Source organism: Amblyomma americanum, chromosome 7 (assembly GCF_052857255.1).
Source record: "Amblyomma americanum isolate KBUSLIRL-KWMA chromosome 7, ASM5285725v1, whole genome shotgun sequence".
In the NCBI taxonomy this organism is placed as follows: Eukaryota; Metazoa; Arthropoda; class Arachnida; order Ixodida; family Ixodidae; genus Amblyomma; species Amblyomma americanum.
In genome coordinates, this window is record NC_135503.1 from 167,246,193 (window position 1) to 167,264,218 (window position 18,026).

The window sequence follows — 18,026 nt, forward strand, 5'->3', positions numbered from 1 at the left end:
AAGTTTTTCAATAGCCTTTTTCCAGTTACTGAACCAGTTGTGAATAAAGCACAGTTCTACTGCTGCAGCGTTTCCTCCTCTTTCCTTGAAGGCTATTTGACACAAGTGGCAAAACACGGCGTCGCGTTCGTAGTCATCCGACAGCCACGTGAATTTCTCAAACCCTACATATTTACAGGACCTTCCGGTCTGGTTGCTTGGAAATTTATAGCTCTTTGACGGCAGTGATCGATCATCCTGGGGCATGTCGTCACGGCTTGCGATTTCCAGAAGATCGCAGGCATCGGAATTTGTGGTTGCCAAGAGGGGCTCTTCACCTGGTGCCATCGTTGCTCGGATCTCTGTGAGATAAAAGGGACTCTTAACACTGTATGCATCCTTATTCACAGATACTGCAATCCACAAGAAATTTTAGCAGCGTGTGAATATAACAAAGCACAAAAATAATCGCAGGCAACAGAAAAAAGTGAAGAACAAAGTACACTGCCTGGTTACTACACCAAACAGAATTTTTCAACGTAATGCACTGTAAAATAGGCTACAAATGCACTGCACCAAAGCAAAAAAAGGCATATATGAGCTTTTGTGCCGTCAGCAGAGACTGGCAGTAAACAAAGAAAGGGAAGATTGAGTCACTTATTTAAATTATTCTAGTTAGTTGCTGTCCTGGGAAAAAAAGAATATTTAAACCAATTATTTTTACACGGAATAGTGTCATAGCCAGAGGTGGGCAAATGCTATCATTTTTACTTTTCCTCCCTCACCCTCACTTCTAAATCAGCTGCCCTCCCTCACCCTCGCCCTCACTTTGAAAAGTTATCCGGCCCTCCCTCGCCCTCACCCTCATTTCGAAAAATTTGCTGGCCCTTCCTTGCCCTCGCCCTCACATCGTCGGCCCTCTCTCACCCTCACTAACAGTCGTTTTAAAACTAGTTATTTTTTGTAGCCGGCAGATTATGTCGATATTACTGAGTAATAAACGTTACCGTAATAAACGTAAGCAGTAACAAGACAAGCCTCAAGGCCACATTGGACGGCAGGCCAGATGCTTGTATTGTAGTGTGTGCGCGTGCACGTGTGTGTGTTTGAGCTAATACGTGAGGCAAACCTGGGACAGCTACGAGGTGAGGCCGAAAATATCACTGCATTTACTTCTGGCACGCAGTGCATGCACACATGCGCCCTGTACTTGCAACATTTCATTGTTATCTGTATGCACTGCTAAAACGAGACAACGCATTATTTGTGTCTGTGAACGAAAACTTATGTACACCAAGAACATTTATAAAATCATGCTGTTGCGTTTACTGCGATACGTAGATTAAATGCTGAGCACAGAGTAGACTCAGATCAAGGAAAGTTCGTAGGTCGTTTATGTATCACTTCCCGACCACACTGCGGTAGCACTAGGTCTTCTGAATTTCACTGCTTCTGATCTCCCGCCATTTCGTGTGGTTTGCTGCATGCTCGTGTGATGACCCGTCCGCGCGCACGGATGGAAGATGAAGACCGCTCTTTCAAACCACAGCGTGGAAGACTGGCAATTTAACACGCGCGATAACGGGTACGTGACGAAGGTGAGGACATTGATTAGCAGTTTTTTTTTATTGGAGATGTTTTCCTTTAGGCATAATGAGAAAGGGAGAGAGAGTTAGAAGAAGGAGTGTGAAGAAGCCTCGCTTAAAAAGTGGCAAAAGTTTTGGATAAAGCGATTATCCAGAGTCCACTTGGGATAGTCGCCTTCAACGTCCCATCGCAGGCCTACCTTCCTTAGGAAGCGTCCTCTCACAGAGGCTGTAGCCGGACAAGTCCACAGCAAGTGTTTTGCGTAACCCAGTGGAGGCGCATCACCACAATGGCAACAGTTGTCAGTCAGTCCTAATAAGTTCTAAGCGTTTGTCACGTCACCGACGGCGCATTGAGGGAGTCAGAGCCGCTCCTGCCAGAATCCGGCGCACAGATACCTCCTTCTCCCGAGGGAGGCTACGGGGGACAGGGTACAAACACGGAGGAATTAGAGCGCGTGTTCGCTGACGCAAAGCTTGTTTCTCGGAAACATGGGACAGGAACATATCTGGGGGAAGGGGAAGGTAGCGGTTCGTCTGACGTGTGTCATTGTATCCACACGAATATTATGGGGATCGTGAGCATGGCAGCGAATATAGTGTATGCGCACAGGACAGGGATATTCTTTGCAGACTTGGTGAATGGATTGTGTAACTTGGAATGTCCTCCGGAAATCCTTAAGCTGCTCAAGGCCGGCCAGGGAGTGAACCAGAATATGAACAATGTCGAAAGTGGGTATGGGTGGAAGGGAAGCGATTGCATTGAGTATCGCTTGACGCTCCAAGGCAAGGGGGGGGGGGGGTGCAAGTATCCGCGGTATATGTAGCGCGGGAGTTAAGATGAGGATGGGAGGGACTGTAAGCTGCGGTAACTCCCTGTAGTGTTGTGTGTGATGCATCGGTGTATATTTTGCGCCCTGGAGGTAGGTGCGCGGCTGATATCGGCGGCGAAGCAGAGGAGCGATTATGTGTGAGTTGACAGTATGACCAACGAGGAGAGAGTCTGTAAACGATGAAGCTGAAGCGACATCTTGCGTGCTCTGTTTGCCTCACGCTGGTCGATGATTCCGCTTAATGTATTAAGTTGAGCGTACTCTAGCAGAATGGGTATGGGTGTAATACGAGGGAGATAAGTTATGCAGCACATAGCCTCCCGATTGATTGCTTCAAAGGAGTCCCACTGTCGACGAGTGAGGCGATGAAATTGTGCCTGGTACACTATCCGCGGATGGAGAATGGAGCGCATAAGCTGACGGGCAGTATCAGAACGCGCACCGCCAGAGCGCATAGCTATGCGTCGAATCAGACCGAGGGTAGCGTGAGCCGATTTATGTGTCGTGTTTTGCCACGGAGTTCCAGTCCCAGATTTATGATGTAGAAGACCTGGAACACGCACACTTTCTACTTAGCAGTTCATACAGGCAGGACGTTAAGATTTCTCCGAACTGATTGTTCATCTGAGGGAAGCGTGTGAACCGACCGACTTTAAATCGGAGTGACATTCCCTCTTGGTGATGTGCTCAGCCTTACCTCGCGTCTAGTGCTCTGTTGCCCTGTATTTTTGCGGTGTGTTTTGTGGCGTTTCCTGAAAGCTTTTTTAAATAATTTAGTTAATGTAAATAGAATATGTTTTCAATGTAATAAATACCATGCTTCAAAAAGCTGTGACGATGGCGTAGCGGTCTGAAGCAGTGGCCAGCGGAACTGATTTTTAGCGCCGCTGCGGGTTCGGATCGCGCTCCCCCAGCTATTTAGTTTTTATTCACTAGTGTCCTCCGCCAATGCGATGCCGGCTTTCCGCTGCAGTGAGGCTCTTATTCTGTCGCTTAAAATAAAAAAAATATATATTCAGGCCACTTGAAGATCAAACGGATCACTAAGATACAGCATTTGGGCTGAACAATGCACGGTAATCACTAACTCCTCGAGTCTGGACTGAACGGTTCCCATGGATTTGTGAATGTAGAGAATTGGCCGAAACTACAGCGGTAAAAATTTAAAATGATGCATTAGCACGCAAATTTACATCATATGATATATCAACCAAAGTAAGCCAGTTCAGGTCAAGCAAAAGCACAGAAAGTCAAGGTAGGCCAAGTGGGTACAGTGGACCCACGGTGAACAAGAAAGTCAAGTGGGCACGGTGGACCCGGCGCTGCAACAATGCTGACCAGGCACCTGTTCTTCGTTATGCAGGTCTTGCTGGGAACCGCCGTAGTATCAACGACAAGCTACGTGGGCTGCTTTGATCACTCTGCCAGCTTTGATAGGAGCGAGCTCATGCCAACCGACGAAGTTTTTGTGCCGTCAACTGCAACGTGTGTTGATCTTCTGGCGACACCTTTCGGTAAGAACCGCGTGGCGTCATCGACAGCCACAGCTATAAAATAAATGCTCTGCTGCTTACGCTTCAATGGGCGCGGTGGACACGGCGCCTGTTCTTCGTTGTGCCGGTTGGTCCTTTGGTGATATTCCACAGTGTGTGTAGCGACAATCGTTGCATTGTGGTCCTGCCGTGGCCCAACAGTGTATAAATCTTGTTTAAGAATTTTCGTTAGTCTGCAGGCTACTTCTTTGTGGTGATGTAGAAACGAATGCTGGACCGACACAAAAGGAGTTGTATGAGCAGCTACTTGAAGGCCAACAAGCTATCCTTACTGATGTCAGTGAAATTAAAGAGCAGTTATGCAGCCTAAACAATGTATTGGTCAGTATACAACGTACACTAGAGGACGTACAAACTGAACTCCCAGACTCTCCGGCAAAACAAGAGCAGGCTGGGCAAGTAGAGACGACTTTGGAATCTTTAGAACAAGTAATGACCTTTCAGACAAGGACACTATAGAGCTTAGAGGACCATAGCAGGCGTTCTAATCTAATTATTTATGGGATACAAGAGTCAGCTGACGAAACCGAATCTATCATGAAAGAAAAGATAGTCAATGAGGTATTCAATGAAAAGCTGGGCGTGAAGTGTGAATCTATTGGCAGAATACATAGGCTCAGAAAAAACAAAAGGAACCGGCCGATAATCATATACCTTCTAGATTACAATGAAAAGAAAGCCCTTTTTGCAAACTGCACGAAACTCAAAGCGTCTAACATCGTCATTCAGAATGATTATTCCCCAACCACAACGAAAAACAGAAAACTCCTTTGGGACAGTTGTGAAGAAGAAAGAGAGCTTAAAATGACAGTTTCACTGATTCATGATAAGCTGAAGATTGGCAAGTACATTTTTTATTGGGATGAAAGCCTCAACAGACGCGCTCAAATTCCGCCAGGCTCATCTCGCATTCACACAGCGGACGTGCAAAGCGACTCCTCAAACACACAGGATTGACGCGCGACCCAAACGGCCGATAAACAACTGAGACTAATCAATGTTAATGCTCGCAGTGTCAAAAACAAAACTGACGAGTTAGAAATTTTATTACTAAAGAATTATCCTCATATTACTGTCTTGTCTGAGACTTGGCTTCATGAAGAAATAAGTGATGATATATGTCCTGTTTCGTATACAGTGTTTCGGAAAGACAGGCGCACTCGAGGGGTGTGGTGTAGCCGTGTTGATCAAGAATAGCATATCTGCCCAGCTCTTAGAAGATATCAATGATATTGATTGCTTGCGCGTGAAGATAAGTGCTTCGGAACACAGCTTTATTGTTTATGCCTTTTACAGACCACCGGATGCTTCTCCAGATTATTTGCAAAAGTTACAGGATGAAATGACCGAAAATCAATAGGCTAAGATTGTATTGGCGGGCGACTTTAATTTGCCGAGTATCGACTTGCAGCGCCTCAGCACCGGAACCGCGTACAACAAATACTTTAGCATTATCGTTGATATTATGTTACTTTATAATCTACAACATGTAGTACACGATCCAACACGAGTACAGGGCAACTGCAGTTCTATTCTCGATTTGTTATTTCTTAGCCAGGAGTTTCCGGATACTCTTGTTTGTGTAGAGGAAGGATTGTCCGATCACCACATGGTCAGCTTAACCATGCCACTTGTACGGATGACGAAAAACTATTGCTCACTGCTTAGTTACAAAGATTATTCTCATGCCGATGACGTGGCCATTATAGAGTTTATGAAAAACTGTCTTGTCGAATTTAAGAGCGCTGATGTCTTTTCCCTTTGGAATCGGTTCAAGGTAATGTGCCACTACTGCATAAACAAATTAATACCTACAAAGAAGAAAAAAGTTCACAAGCGTACACCTTGGATGACACGCGATGTTATTCATATTAAACGTAAAATAAAAAGGTTAAAGAAGAGACATGGGAATCTAAATAAAATAAGAGAAGCGCAGATCTCTCTTGAGCAAAAGGTATACGCAGCAAAAGAGTACTGTTACAATACTTCCCTGCCTAACTTTATCAAAAATGACCCTGAGAAATTTTGGAAGCACATGAAAGAAAAAAAGAAGCCAATTTCTCAAATAATAATTGATGGCACCCCGATAACTAAGGATGAAGACACAGCACAGCATTTTAATGAGTATTTTCAAAGCGTCTTTTCTGTATCAAATGTTTGCATGACGAATTCTCTAGAAAGACCGGTATCTGATGTGGATTTTATTTCTTATGCTGGAATTTTCAATTTCCTAGTAAACCTGAAAGCGAAAACTTCTTGCGGCTCTGATCAGATCCCAAATATCTTTCTAAAACGATACCCTGAACTTATCACTAGATTCCTTGTAAAAATCTTTTCTGTTTCCCTCTTGAGGGGACAGCTGCCGGATGACTGGAGGGTGGCCCGCGTTGTTCCTATATTCAAAAAAGGGGGTTACTTAAAATTACAAAATTATCGCCCTATTTCTTTGATTTCACAATGCTGCGAACTTTTGGAGCACATTGCGGCCAACTGTATCAAGGAATTCCTGGCTGCAAACAATGTGCTCACGGAGTTCCAACATGGCTTCAGGAAGGGTTATTCCACTATGACACAGTTGGTATCAATGACCCATTCTTTTGCTTTATCCCTTGACAATAATGGCCAAATGGATGTAATATTTTTAGACTTTACTAAAGTGTTCGATACGGTTCCTCACGACAAATTAATAAACTTAAAATTATTCGCATACCTCATATTTTTGTAGACTAGATTATTGCGTATCTTACCAAACGGACTCTGTGCGTCACAATAGGTAAACATAGCTCGGCCACTCTTCCAGTCACGTCAGGGGTACCGCAAGGTAGTGTTTTGGGCCCCCTATTCTTCATACTGTACATTAATGACATCGTTAATGTCATATCTCCCGGTGTGCAAATTAGGCTTTTTGCCGATGATTGTGTGTACTGTGTAACGATATAACCTGTCCACATGACCAGACTGTCCTTGAAAGAGACCTAGACTGAATATTGAAGTGCTGCAGTGAATGGTGGATGCTTCTCAACGCTGAAAATTCGGTATATCTTCGTGTCACTCGTGAAAAAAAACCCCACTTATTTTTTGTTATACATTATGTTCTTCTCGACTACGCGAAGCTATCAACTACAAATATTTGGGTGTTACCTTGACACCAACATTGTCGTGGAACACACATATTAATAATATTTGTTCTTCCGATTTCCGAGAACTGTGCTTTTTGAGACACAAACTAAAAAACGCCCCTACTAATTTGAAATTACTCTGTTACTTTTCATTTGTTCGACCAAAGCTCGAGTATACATGTATTTCATGGGATTCTCACACTGTTAAATATCACTCACCTTGAAAGAATACAAAGAAAGGCAGTTAGGTTTATATTTAATAAATTCGTACTGACTGACTCTTCCTCTCATATTATGGCAGGCAGTTGTATACGTACCCTTGAATCACGTCGAAAGCAGTTGAGACTTGAAATCATTTCTCTGTTTCTTAACAACAAACTTCGAATTAATAAATCACCTTATATAACGCCTACATTAATGCTCCACACAGGACATCATCCTGACTCACTCACACCATATTATGTTCTAACTGATACGTTTAAATTTTTCTTTTTTCCTCAGACAATATCGGACTGGAACCATGGTTTATTTATTTATTTATTTTTTTTATTTATACAGAATACCCCTAAAGGCCCTCGAGGGTATTACATAGGGGGGGGGGGGCACAGGCAAATGAACAGAATAAAACAAAACCACAAATATAAAACAACAAAAGCAAAAATAAGACACTTCGCATGACATAAGTAAGCAAAAGAATCAAAAGAATGGCAGCGTGGCAAAGAATGAAGATTACTGCAGTATTAAAATTATACAAACAGAACACTAATGCAATGAATCATTTAATAACATACCCTGTAAAGGAAGCCATGAAAAAATAACAATGTATGCGAAGAGTTAAACAGTAGTTATTGAAGATATAAGATTAAGATATTTATCAGGATCAGTGGTGGTTGCGATATGTGAAGGCAGAGTGTTCCAGTCAGATATTGTGCGTGGTAAGAATGAATGCGCATAGTTAAATGTTCTGCACGTGAAACGCCTAACTTTAAAGGGATGATCGCGGCGGTCAAAAATCGAAGGAGGCAAAGAAAAAAAGTCGTTATGAAGTGATGGATGATGATAAAGCTTATGAAAAAGTGATAGTCGTGCAATTTTGCGACGGAGACATAAATCCTGGAGACCTGCGCGTTTCTTTAAGGCTGTTATGCTGGTGTTACGTGAATAATCGGAGTAAATAAAACGAACGGCGCAGTTCTGCAATGATTCAATGTTATTTATTAGGCAAGATTGGTAAGGGTACCAAATAGCCGAGGCATATTCGATTTTAGGTCGAATTAGAGTGGTATAGGCATGGGCACGGAGGTGAGGAGGAGCATGCTTTAGGTTATGTTTTAAGAGACCTAATGACCGATTAGCAGATGCAAGCATAAGGTTAATATGGTGGTTCCATGCTAAGTCTGAATGAAGGTGAAGTCCTAAGTACTTATACGTGGTGACTAGCTCGAGTGAGCTATTATTTAAGGAGTATGCTGTTTGAATTCGAGACATTCGGTTAGTAAAAGACATCAATTTAGTTTTTGAGTGATTAAGTTGCATAAGCCAGGTTGAGCACCTTGCTGTTTACTGGCTACAGTGTCACTAGTAATTGTATAAGTGTGTAGTTCTCTGTTCCTGTTTTGTTCATTATTATTTTTATATATTCTAATGCCCCTCTGCTTGGACCCAAGGGTCTGCAGTATATAATAAATAAATATGTAATAAATAACCATGCAAAACAAGGACTAATGGTGCTAGCGCACAATAATTCGTGGTTAACCCCAAGGTAAACCACCCGTAACATTTAGCTTGCACGTCTACGTATTACCCAAACGCAGATAGTGTCAATTCCCTACCATGACTGCAAGAAATTTGTTTCATAAGATCAGGCGCACGATTACGCGGTCACACGGCTCACCGACAGAAATAAACCAAGAGATGTTCCTCTTATTTGGAGAGCAGTTCAAGTTTTACTTTTGGAGCACCTCGTACAAGGGGGAGCGACAGCTTATTCAGACGAAGGTGGTTAAGCTGCTGCTTTATTTTCATAGTAAAACTACAATGGTTGGCTTTGCCCTCCCCACCGCTTTCCTATACCGAATTCCAGCGAAAATAGAAAGATACGAATCTACTAAGCTCCTCATAGTATGAATGCAAAAATTCGACACTAGTGCCGCCAACATTCATTGATTTGGCAGTGGAATTTCGCAGAAGCATTTTTTTTTTTGCGCTGCGGCCAGTTCCTTGAAACCTCACATGAGCTGAAATCGAACTTCGTTCCGGGAAGCAACGCTTAGAATCTGGGAATTCAGCAGCCTTACTAGATATAATTTCTACGTGTTTTACTCTACACTCTGATGTTCTGACAGACTCGGGGTTCATAATGAAAATGCTGACTGCGGTACCACGGTTCCCGTTGGAACGGCGGCCCTCCGCACTGCCCGGCCAATGCCTCTTTGTTAGCACACTATACATTGTGTTTCACCTAAAACTTTACACAATTTTTTAAAACAGGCTTTTTGAGCTAGAGCTTTTTTTTCGGCATAGCATTGTCAGTGGTGTAGTAAATCGCGACGACGGACAAGGCGTGGGGCTCCCAGTTTTTCGTGTTCACCTTCGTGTACCTCCAGACTGCAGAAACAACGTCTTCCCCGGGAGCCTCCTCTCTAATAACTAGCGCTTTAGAACGGCAATCCATAACGGTCTGCACAGACAAAAATATTAGCTGGGAGTACGGCTTGGGACACAATCCTCGCCCTCAAACAGTGGATCTTGCCCTCCCTCAACCTCATCTCACCATGTCTTCCCTCCCTCGCCCTCGTACTCACGAATTTTCTTGCGCCCATCCTCCCACGCACTCACCTCACTGAGTGAAATCCGCATGAGGTGAGGGTAAGGGCGCCCTCATGAAGGCTCGCCCTCGTGAGGATGCCCATCTCTGGTCATAGTTAGTTGAGGCCTCTGCCTCGTGGCATATTAGGAAGGAAATGTAACTATATCAGAGATGTGAACGTTGTAGTGTCTATTTACAATACAATACATAAATTTTAGTCGGGAAACTCGACTACGCTGGGTTAGTTGCGGCAAGTTCGCTCGTTTTAAAAGTTATGTGACTGACGTGCGGGAGAAATTAATGTTGATAAAGCGAACCGCCTTTGTCTGCACCCGTGCAAGCTTTCTATGTTAGTTTGCTTAAAGGGGTCCTATATAATTGCAACGTAGAAGAGTACAGGAAGGATAAGTGTTTTAAATGCAAGTAAACGGACATTGATTGTGGATAGTTTTAAGGCTGTTCTGATAAAAATACAATTTACGGCAGGCGTTAGTTGTTAGTTTATCAATGTGCAGATTCCATTTGAGGTTGTTAGTTATCCACAAGCTAATGTATTTGTATTATGTTACTTCACGAAGAAATATATTGCAAGCTGAATAATTCAAATTAAGCTTATCCTTTCTTTGAGTAATACACATATGAACAGTTTTCAAAAAAATTTACCGACATGTGCCAATCCTCACACCAGTCAACAACCTTCTGAAGTGGATTATTTAACAACACTTGATTCGAGGGACCTTCTATTTTCGAGTATAGGACACAGTCGTCTGCATATAATCTTATTTTTATGGGAAAATCCTTAACAACATCATTGATATGGAGGAGGAAAAGAACAGGTCCAAGAACCGATCCCTGGGGAACACCAGATTCAATGGAAAAATTTTCTTAGTCTTGTGAATATAAAGTAACGAATTGCTCACGTAACCTGATATCCAGTTAATGAGCTGAGAATTTTTAAGAATTTTGTTTACTATCCGTTCTTTGCTCTCTCTTCCAAAAAAAAGTAGAGAGAAGTGCAAAAATGCATGACACGCAAAATGTTCATGAAAGGTAGGTGAAGAGCACGATGGAAACAAAATATTGCAAAAACTTACCGTCAATATTTGCTGCTCCTTTCACATGGTCATCTGGTTGACATTCATGAGAGGTGTGAGAGTTGTTTCCTGCTGCCAGTCCAAATACAAATGAAAAGGGGCATTTAGAAACACATTAATGATCATAATGGTGACAAAAAATGTGACGTAATATACTTTGTGAAAACTCGTTCTCAAGACATAAAAGTTACGGCCCAGGCACGAAGAAGTTACTGATCTTTTGAGACCCAGACATCTTCCGAGGCAACGGCATTGTAAATTTGCAGTTGTTAAAAAATGCGCTGAAGAGGTGAGAGCTTATGGAAACCTATCAGCTGAAGTGGAATGTATATAAATAATGAAAGCAGATCATTTTAACAACAATGCCGAGAAATGTCGGAAATGCCATGTACTCTCTTGACAGGCCGTCTCCCACATATTGTACTAAGAGGCATGAGTTAACTCAGCGCGCTGCTGCAAATGGAACGCAACAAAATGAATGACACTTAAGGTTTTTGTTCATTCCATAAGATTTGAATAAGCAACCAGGGCATATGCACTTACGACGGGCAATTTATGATGCTTGAGTACGAAAGAGCGACAGGTTACACTGGGTGATAACGAAAGCGGAAAAGTGGCTTTCTTCAAAAATAGAGCCGCGCGTAACAAAACAGGACAAAAGGAGGAACACAGAACGACACGAGCGCTGTCAACTGCTTATTTCTTGCCGTTGCTACATATAAATACATGAACCACAGCATGAAATGGGAAAGAGCGATCAGCCGATACAAGCTATACAACTCAGCCATTCGCTGGATGCCATCGATTTAGAAAAGTGAGCTCTTTTGCTGATAGTGCCAGTGATGCCACGCTCACACACTTGTTGCCTGCACTTGATACATTAAGAGCCTCAATAATCTCTCTAAGAAGCTTATCATTGTGGCGGTTGATAATTTGGCTCATTTTAAAAAGTGGCATGCATGGCTTTGGACGCCCCGTTTCTTAGATTGGATCTTGCAGTGGCGACAGTGCTGGATTAGGTGGCACGATTTGCTCTAATTAACATTGTAGCCATGTTCTTTTAACCTGCTAATTTACACATCTCCCTGTTTTCCCAATATACTCATGGCCACAAGACAACGGTACACGATAGGCGACACCCTCTTCAAAAGTGACAAATAGTTTGTGATGGTCAATTACACATCTTTTTTTCTCTTGGTTACCGCAAGGATTTGACTTTTTGCAAAGCACAGAGTTACAGTTTTATGGGCGCTGAAAATGCAACTTCAACGCCTGCTCGTTTTCCTATTATAGCGTAAGCTACGCTAGCCGAGGTTGACCAGTTTTGCGTGCCCCCCCCCCCCCCCGCACACTCACTGAATAAAAATAAAACCGTGGGTCAAGGCTTGGGATCGAACCAGGGCCTTCGGCGTTTGAGGCGGAGCCGCTGCCGCTCCGCCACGACAGCATTTTTTTCTTTACTGCATGGAAATAGTGCCGAAAAGAAAAGTCTAAGCACGCTTACGCCACAAAACACCAGGCCACCTTACCCCTGCATGAACCCTCCTTCCAAAACATCAAAAGTCTGGAAGGCACACACATGCATCCAGATAGGGGAGCCAGCTAGGCGGCTCTTGCAGGGCATCATATACTCCCCGCTCCAAAGCGCATTGTTCACGAAACAAAGATTTCGACGACCGTGGTGTTTCGGCGTGGCGATCCATCATGCGGCTCTTTCAGATACTAAATAGTGCCAGCAACGTAAATAGATCATACGGCACAGCACTGTTTTTCTTCGCGGGCAAAAAACGAATACTGTAGGGTCTGATGTCAATTTCTTTCTTAATTGTTCGTCGTAAAATGTCCCAGAAGAAGATAGCATCAATGCACAGAACAAAACAATGGTCAGTTGTCTCTGGTGTACTGCACGGCGACAATTCACCGTCCATGGCGCAAGCATGTCCTCAGCATGAAGCCATGCCTTCACAGGCAGCGTTGACGTGTGCAGCTTAGAATGTTTTGGCGGCAGCAGAAATGCACATTCGCCTAACACGTTTTAAAACAGTTGTGTCAAGGAACTCCAGAAAAGGTTGCCGATACGACGGTACAGGGAACAAATACTCTGTAAGTGTCTGAGTGATCTGCCTTCTGGAGAGGCTATACAGGTAGTCTAATGAAAAGCGCACCGTGAGGAAACTGAAGATGTCAGCAACTTCCTTAAGGAATAACCATAAAGGCCCCTCACTAGCGTGTCCCGTCGGTGTGAATAGGAAAGGCACTGAGACTCCTAATAAGCACGGCTACTAAAAAAGGGTGGTTCGAAGATTTGAAAAAGAAACAAAACGCGAGGCAAGCTGATGCACGAATAAGTGAAAAAGGCAGATTCCAACAGACTCTAGAGAAAGAAATAGGTTATCGCGACGAATGGGTTCCCACTGCGAACGCCATACGAATGTAGCAAATATTATGTGCATCACCTGCACTTTCTCGCACCGTGGAGAACCTGCAGCACACAGGAAAGTTTTGCAAATATAAATATGTTGCAGATTTGAGCCCGAGCAAACACAGATAGTTCCGCACCCATCCAAGCCTGGGTTTGTCGCCTCATGGAGACTATCTGAGAATCCCAGTAGGTGCCACTGTTGCGAATTTGGTGAAGAGGAACCCCTAGGTAGTGAACGGCCCCGCAGTCCCAGCTTATGCCGCCATATTGACTTGGCGCTGTACCCCAATGGCCGAACCAATACCCTTGGATTTATCTAGATTAAGAGCCACACTTGATACCTCGCAAAACTGTTCAGTCAAATGCAATGCCTCAAGCAAACTCTTTTTTTGTCAGAACAAAAGAGGGCGGCATCATCTGCATGAGCTAAAATCTTAATTTCACACTGCGCCAAGCAGAAACCACGGATAGATATGCAGTTAATAATCCTGAGGTAAAGAGGTTCAAGATATAGGGCAAACAACAGAGGCGATAAGGGACAGCTTTGGCAAACAGATATATTCAATTGAATAGGTTTGGTTAGCTTTTGGTTAACAATTAGCCTTGTAGAGGACTCCTTATAGCACAGTCTTATGACCCTAAGCAAAACATCTACGATATTTGCATGCTCTAAGGCCGCAAACAAGAAATCGTGATGAACTTTATCAAAGGCCTTGGCAAGGTCAATCTGAATTAGAGCTACTTGTCCGATCTCATCTGATACTGTCTCCACTACTGAACGTGCAATATGAATATGGGTTTGGATGCTGCGGCCTCTGATACCGCAGGCCTGATGCGTGCCTATTTAGTGAGCGACAACTAGCTGCAGACGATTGCAAAGAACGTTTGCAAAAAGTTTGTAATCTACATACAGAGGGAAATTGGACGATGTCGCTCAACTTTTTTCAACCGATTTGAATCTGTCCTTTTTGGAGTTAATATAGTATGCCCAGAATAGAAAGTGGGGGAAAAAAAAACCAACATCGTAAGAAGTCTGGAAAACCTCCATCAACACAGGCGCTAGGCAAGTGGAAAATGTTTTATAGAACTCTCTAGTAATGCCATCTGGCCCAGGAGATTTCTGAGCCATGAGGTCAGAAATGGCAGATTTAATTTCGTCCAAAGTGATAGGCCCCTCCACTACAGCACGCTGCTCATGGTCAAGTCGGGGCAAGGCTTCGAATAAGTGACTGTAATCTGATGTCACGTTTGTTCCCGCACAACCGCCAAACAGCTTCTGACAATAGTGAAAGAAAGCCTCAATAATTCCAGGACCATCGCTGTATGTGCAACCAGCATACTGAATTTCCAATATTTCTTTAGCTAGTGCAGTCTGCCTTTCATCACTCAGGGCCTGACGAGATGGTTTCTCATCCATAAATCTACGGATCCTAGATCTTATCAAGGCCCCTTTGTACCTTTCGGTTTCAAACTGCTGAAGCTCTGCTTTTAGGGCAGTGATATCTTCTACACAGGCACCTGGGCTAATCCCATCTAACTCATGTAGCTCAACTAAAATGCGGCCGAGCTCTCGAAGGTTATGTCTCTTCAAAAACTCGATTCTTGCTGAGGCTTCAATAGCAACGTTTTTTGTTTCTTGTTTAAATAACTCCCATTTTTGTAAAACTGACAGGTCACCGCGTGACCACGTGTCCTTCAAGCAATTAGGAACATCATGTTTGAGGATTTCATCTGAGAGCAGGCAGCTATTCAGCTTCCACAGCTCCCATCGACGATGGAGTATGCGCCGACTGTACCTCCCTATCTGAAGAGACACCATGCAGTGATCACTGAAGAATATGGGCCTCACCCAGGAACCAAAAACGCTGGATAACATGCCTGCTGAAACGTAAATCCTTTCAAGCCGACCACTAGTGGAGCACTGAAAATGAGTGAAATGAATGTTATGTCCCTTATCTTGCCCAACATCCACCAGGTTTATTCGCATGCCAAATCAGCTAGTAAAGCAGCACTAGGGTCATATTGCTTACTTAACACTGCTCAAATGGTCTACTAATGACAGGAAAAATAGCCTTCTATCCCACTGACTTACAGGGGCATAAACACAAACAATTCGCCACTGTACCCCCGAAATTGCGATGTCACAGCAGATAAGTCTCCCGTCATCATCTGTGCTATACGAAACAGCAGTAATTCCGAGTGTGTTGGCCAGGAATAGCATGCACCCACCTGATAAACCTGTGGAGTGACTAACGATAACATTGAATTCTGGCAAAAAAAGCTCGACAGCAGCTTCAGTCTCCTCATCAGAGGACAGCTTGGTTTCCTGGATGGCTGCCACACTCACACCCCATTTGTTTAAAAGATGCCGCAACTGATGTTGCCTTCGACGATTACGCAAACCCCTAATGTTAAGGGTAGCGACCTGAAATGCAGTGACGCCCGCCATTTTTGGCGCCTGTCTTACGGAAGGCCATCCCCTGTACTGGGGCGGCCGGCCTGCAAATCGGCAGCCTGTAGGGCAGAGATCGTTCTGCGCTTTGAGGTGACCCTTGTCAATGCCACCACACGAGGTGCCTTCTGCAAATTGCCATTAACACACACCTCATCATCTGCAGGAACTTCAATGGTGCGCTGTTGTCCATCGATCGCCTCTTCTGAGACAGTCAAGGCTTCGGCCCATGAAGCCCAGCGGGCCACGTCACTCGCAACCTCGCTGACAGCCGACGGGGCACCGAACGTACTTGAAGCAGACACTTCAGGCGACACACTGCTGCACACCGGCGACGAAGGGGCATCGCCGGCGCAGAAGGCATGTCGCACATCGACTGGCTGAAGCGCCTCCGCTGACTCTACAGCAGGGACGTTCTGCTCTCGTGATCGTTGGGTGACAGGTGGCTCCTGGGCAGCAAGCACAAGACTCAAAGTAGCAGACTCGGGCAGACCCGGGTCCGGTGGCTTTGGGTCTGGAGACGGGGATTCCTGTTTGTCCGTACTTGCAGGCGGACCCTTGCCGTTATTCGGTGCAGGAGCCTTTGGCCCATATTCTGTTTGGAGGTCATGTCTCAGTTCACCCGACGCTTCCACAACATCCCACACATCCATAACGTGCTCTGACACCACTTCATCCTCATGTGGCCAGTTGCCTTGGCGTAACCTGTCAGCATAACTCATAACACATTTGTATACTGTGTGCCCAAAGCGTCGGCACTGGGTGCATCGAGGTGTACGACACTGACGCCATACATGGCCCACACGGTTACAACGAAGACATAGCGGAGGCCTGCCTGGGATCACAACTAAAGCTTGTACCCATAAAACGTTGAGAGTGTGAGGTATTGTGCTTGCTGACACTCCTTCCTTGAGCGTGAGCGAGATTTCACGGTTCGCTGTTTCCATGTGCTCAATTCCGGGGCACCGGCACTTCTCACGCTCGATAGTTTTTACAGTTCCAAAAGGCTCCAAAGCTTCCACAATCCTCCGGTGCTCCAAATAGCGCGGGAGCCAAAGAAGCTTAAGCTTCATGTTTTTGGTGTCTGGGCCAAACACGATACATTTTAGACCTTTGACGTGGAACTCTGCTTTGGCAATAGGCTTCTGTTTTGAGGAACTGCTCTAGCAGGTAACCACCCAAACGTGGCTCATTTGGTACTGGCCAATACACATAATATCACGGAGGTCCACAATCTGCTCAAGCGCGTCTCGGAAGTCGGGCGCACGGTATGGGCGACCCTTTAGGTCAGCATGCAGAAAGACGGTGTTGAGGACAACATTACCGGTAGGTAGTCGAGGGAGGACAACTTTGCACGAGTCCGTGGCTCCTTCAGATATCGGGAGACCTCGGCCAACGGCCGATGCGCTGTTTCCAGCTAGAAGCATTTCAGCCGCCGCGGTGGCTGAGTGGTTATGGCGCTCGGCTGCCGGCCCGAAAGACGCGGGTTCGATCCCGGCCGCGGCGGTCGAATTTCGATGGAGGCGAAATTCTAGAGGCTAGTGTACTGTGCGATGTGAGTGCACGTTAAAGAACCCCAGGTGGTCGAAATCTCCGGAGCCCTTCACTACGGCGTCTCTAATAGCCTGAGTTGCTTTGGGACGTAAAACCCCTAGAAATCAAACCAAACCAAACCAGAAGTCATATTTTCTAGCGCTCAGTGAACACAAGGGACAAGAACACAAATACACAGGACGTACGCTAGTCTTCAACTGTCGTTTAATCAAAAAAACATTCAATATAAGACATCTCTTAGTGTTCACTAAGCGCTAGAAAATATGAGTTCAAACAATATCCAACTAGCCCAAGTTTCTGCCTTACCAAACCAGAAGCATTTCAACACACAGCCGTTCAGAACGGCTTCCGCTTTTCTTCCGCCACGACGGCTTATGGTTTAACCCTGAATAAAGGTGCAAAATAAATAAGCGCAAGGTATCCGACATAAGGAAGTTTAATATGGAGAGAATCAAGCATGCTCTAAAGAACGGAGGTAGCCTAAAAGCTGTAAATAGGGAACTAGACGTAGGGAAAAACCAGATCTATGCGTTAAGAGACAAGAAGGGCAATGTCATCAGCAATATGAATAAGATTCAGATTCAGACCATTTTATTTCCTTTCAGTTGAAAGTGGAAGATGTGGG

General features: G+C 44.6%; 1 pseudogene; it reads right to left on the bottom strand.

Annotated features, from left to right (window-relative positions):
• Positions 1 to 15,858: 15,858 nt before the first annotated feature.
• LOC144098214 (uncharacterized) lies at positions 15,859 to 17,274 on the bottom strand (annotated as a pseudogene).
• Between the last annotated feature and the right edge of the window lie 752 nt (positions 17,275 to 18,026).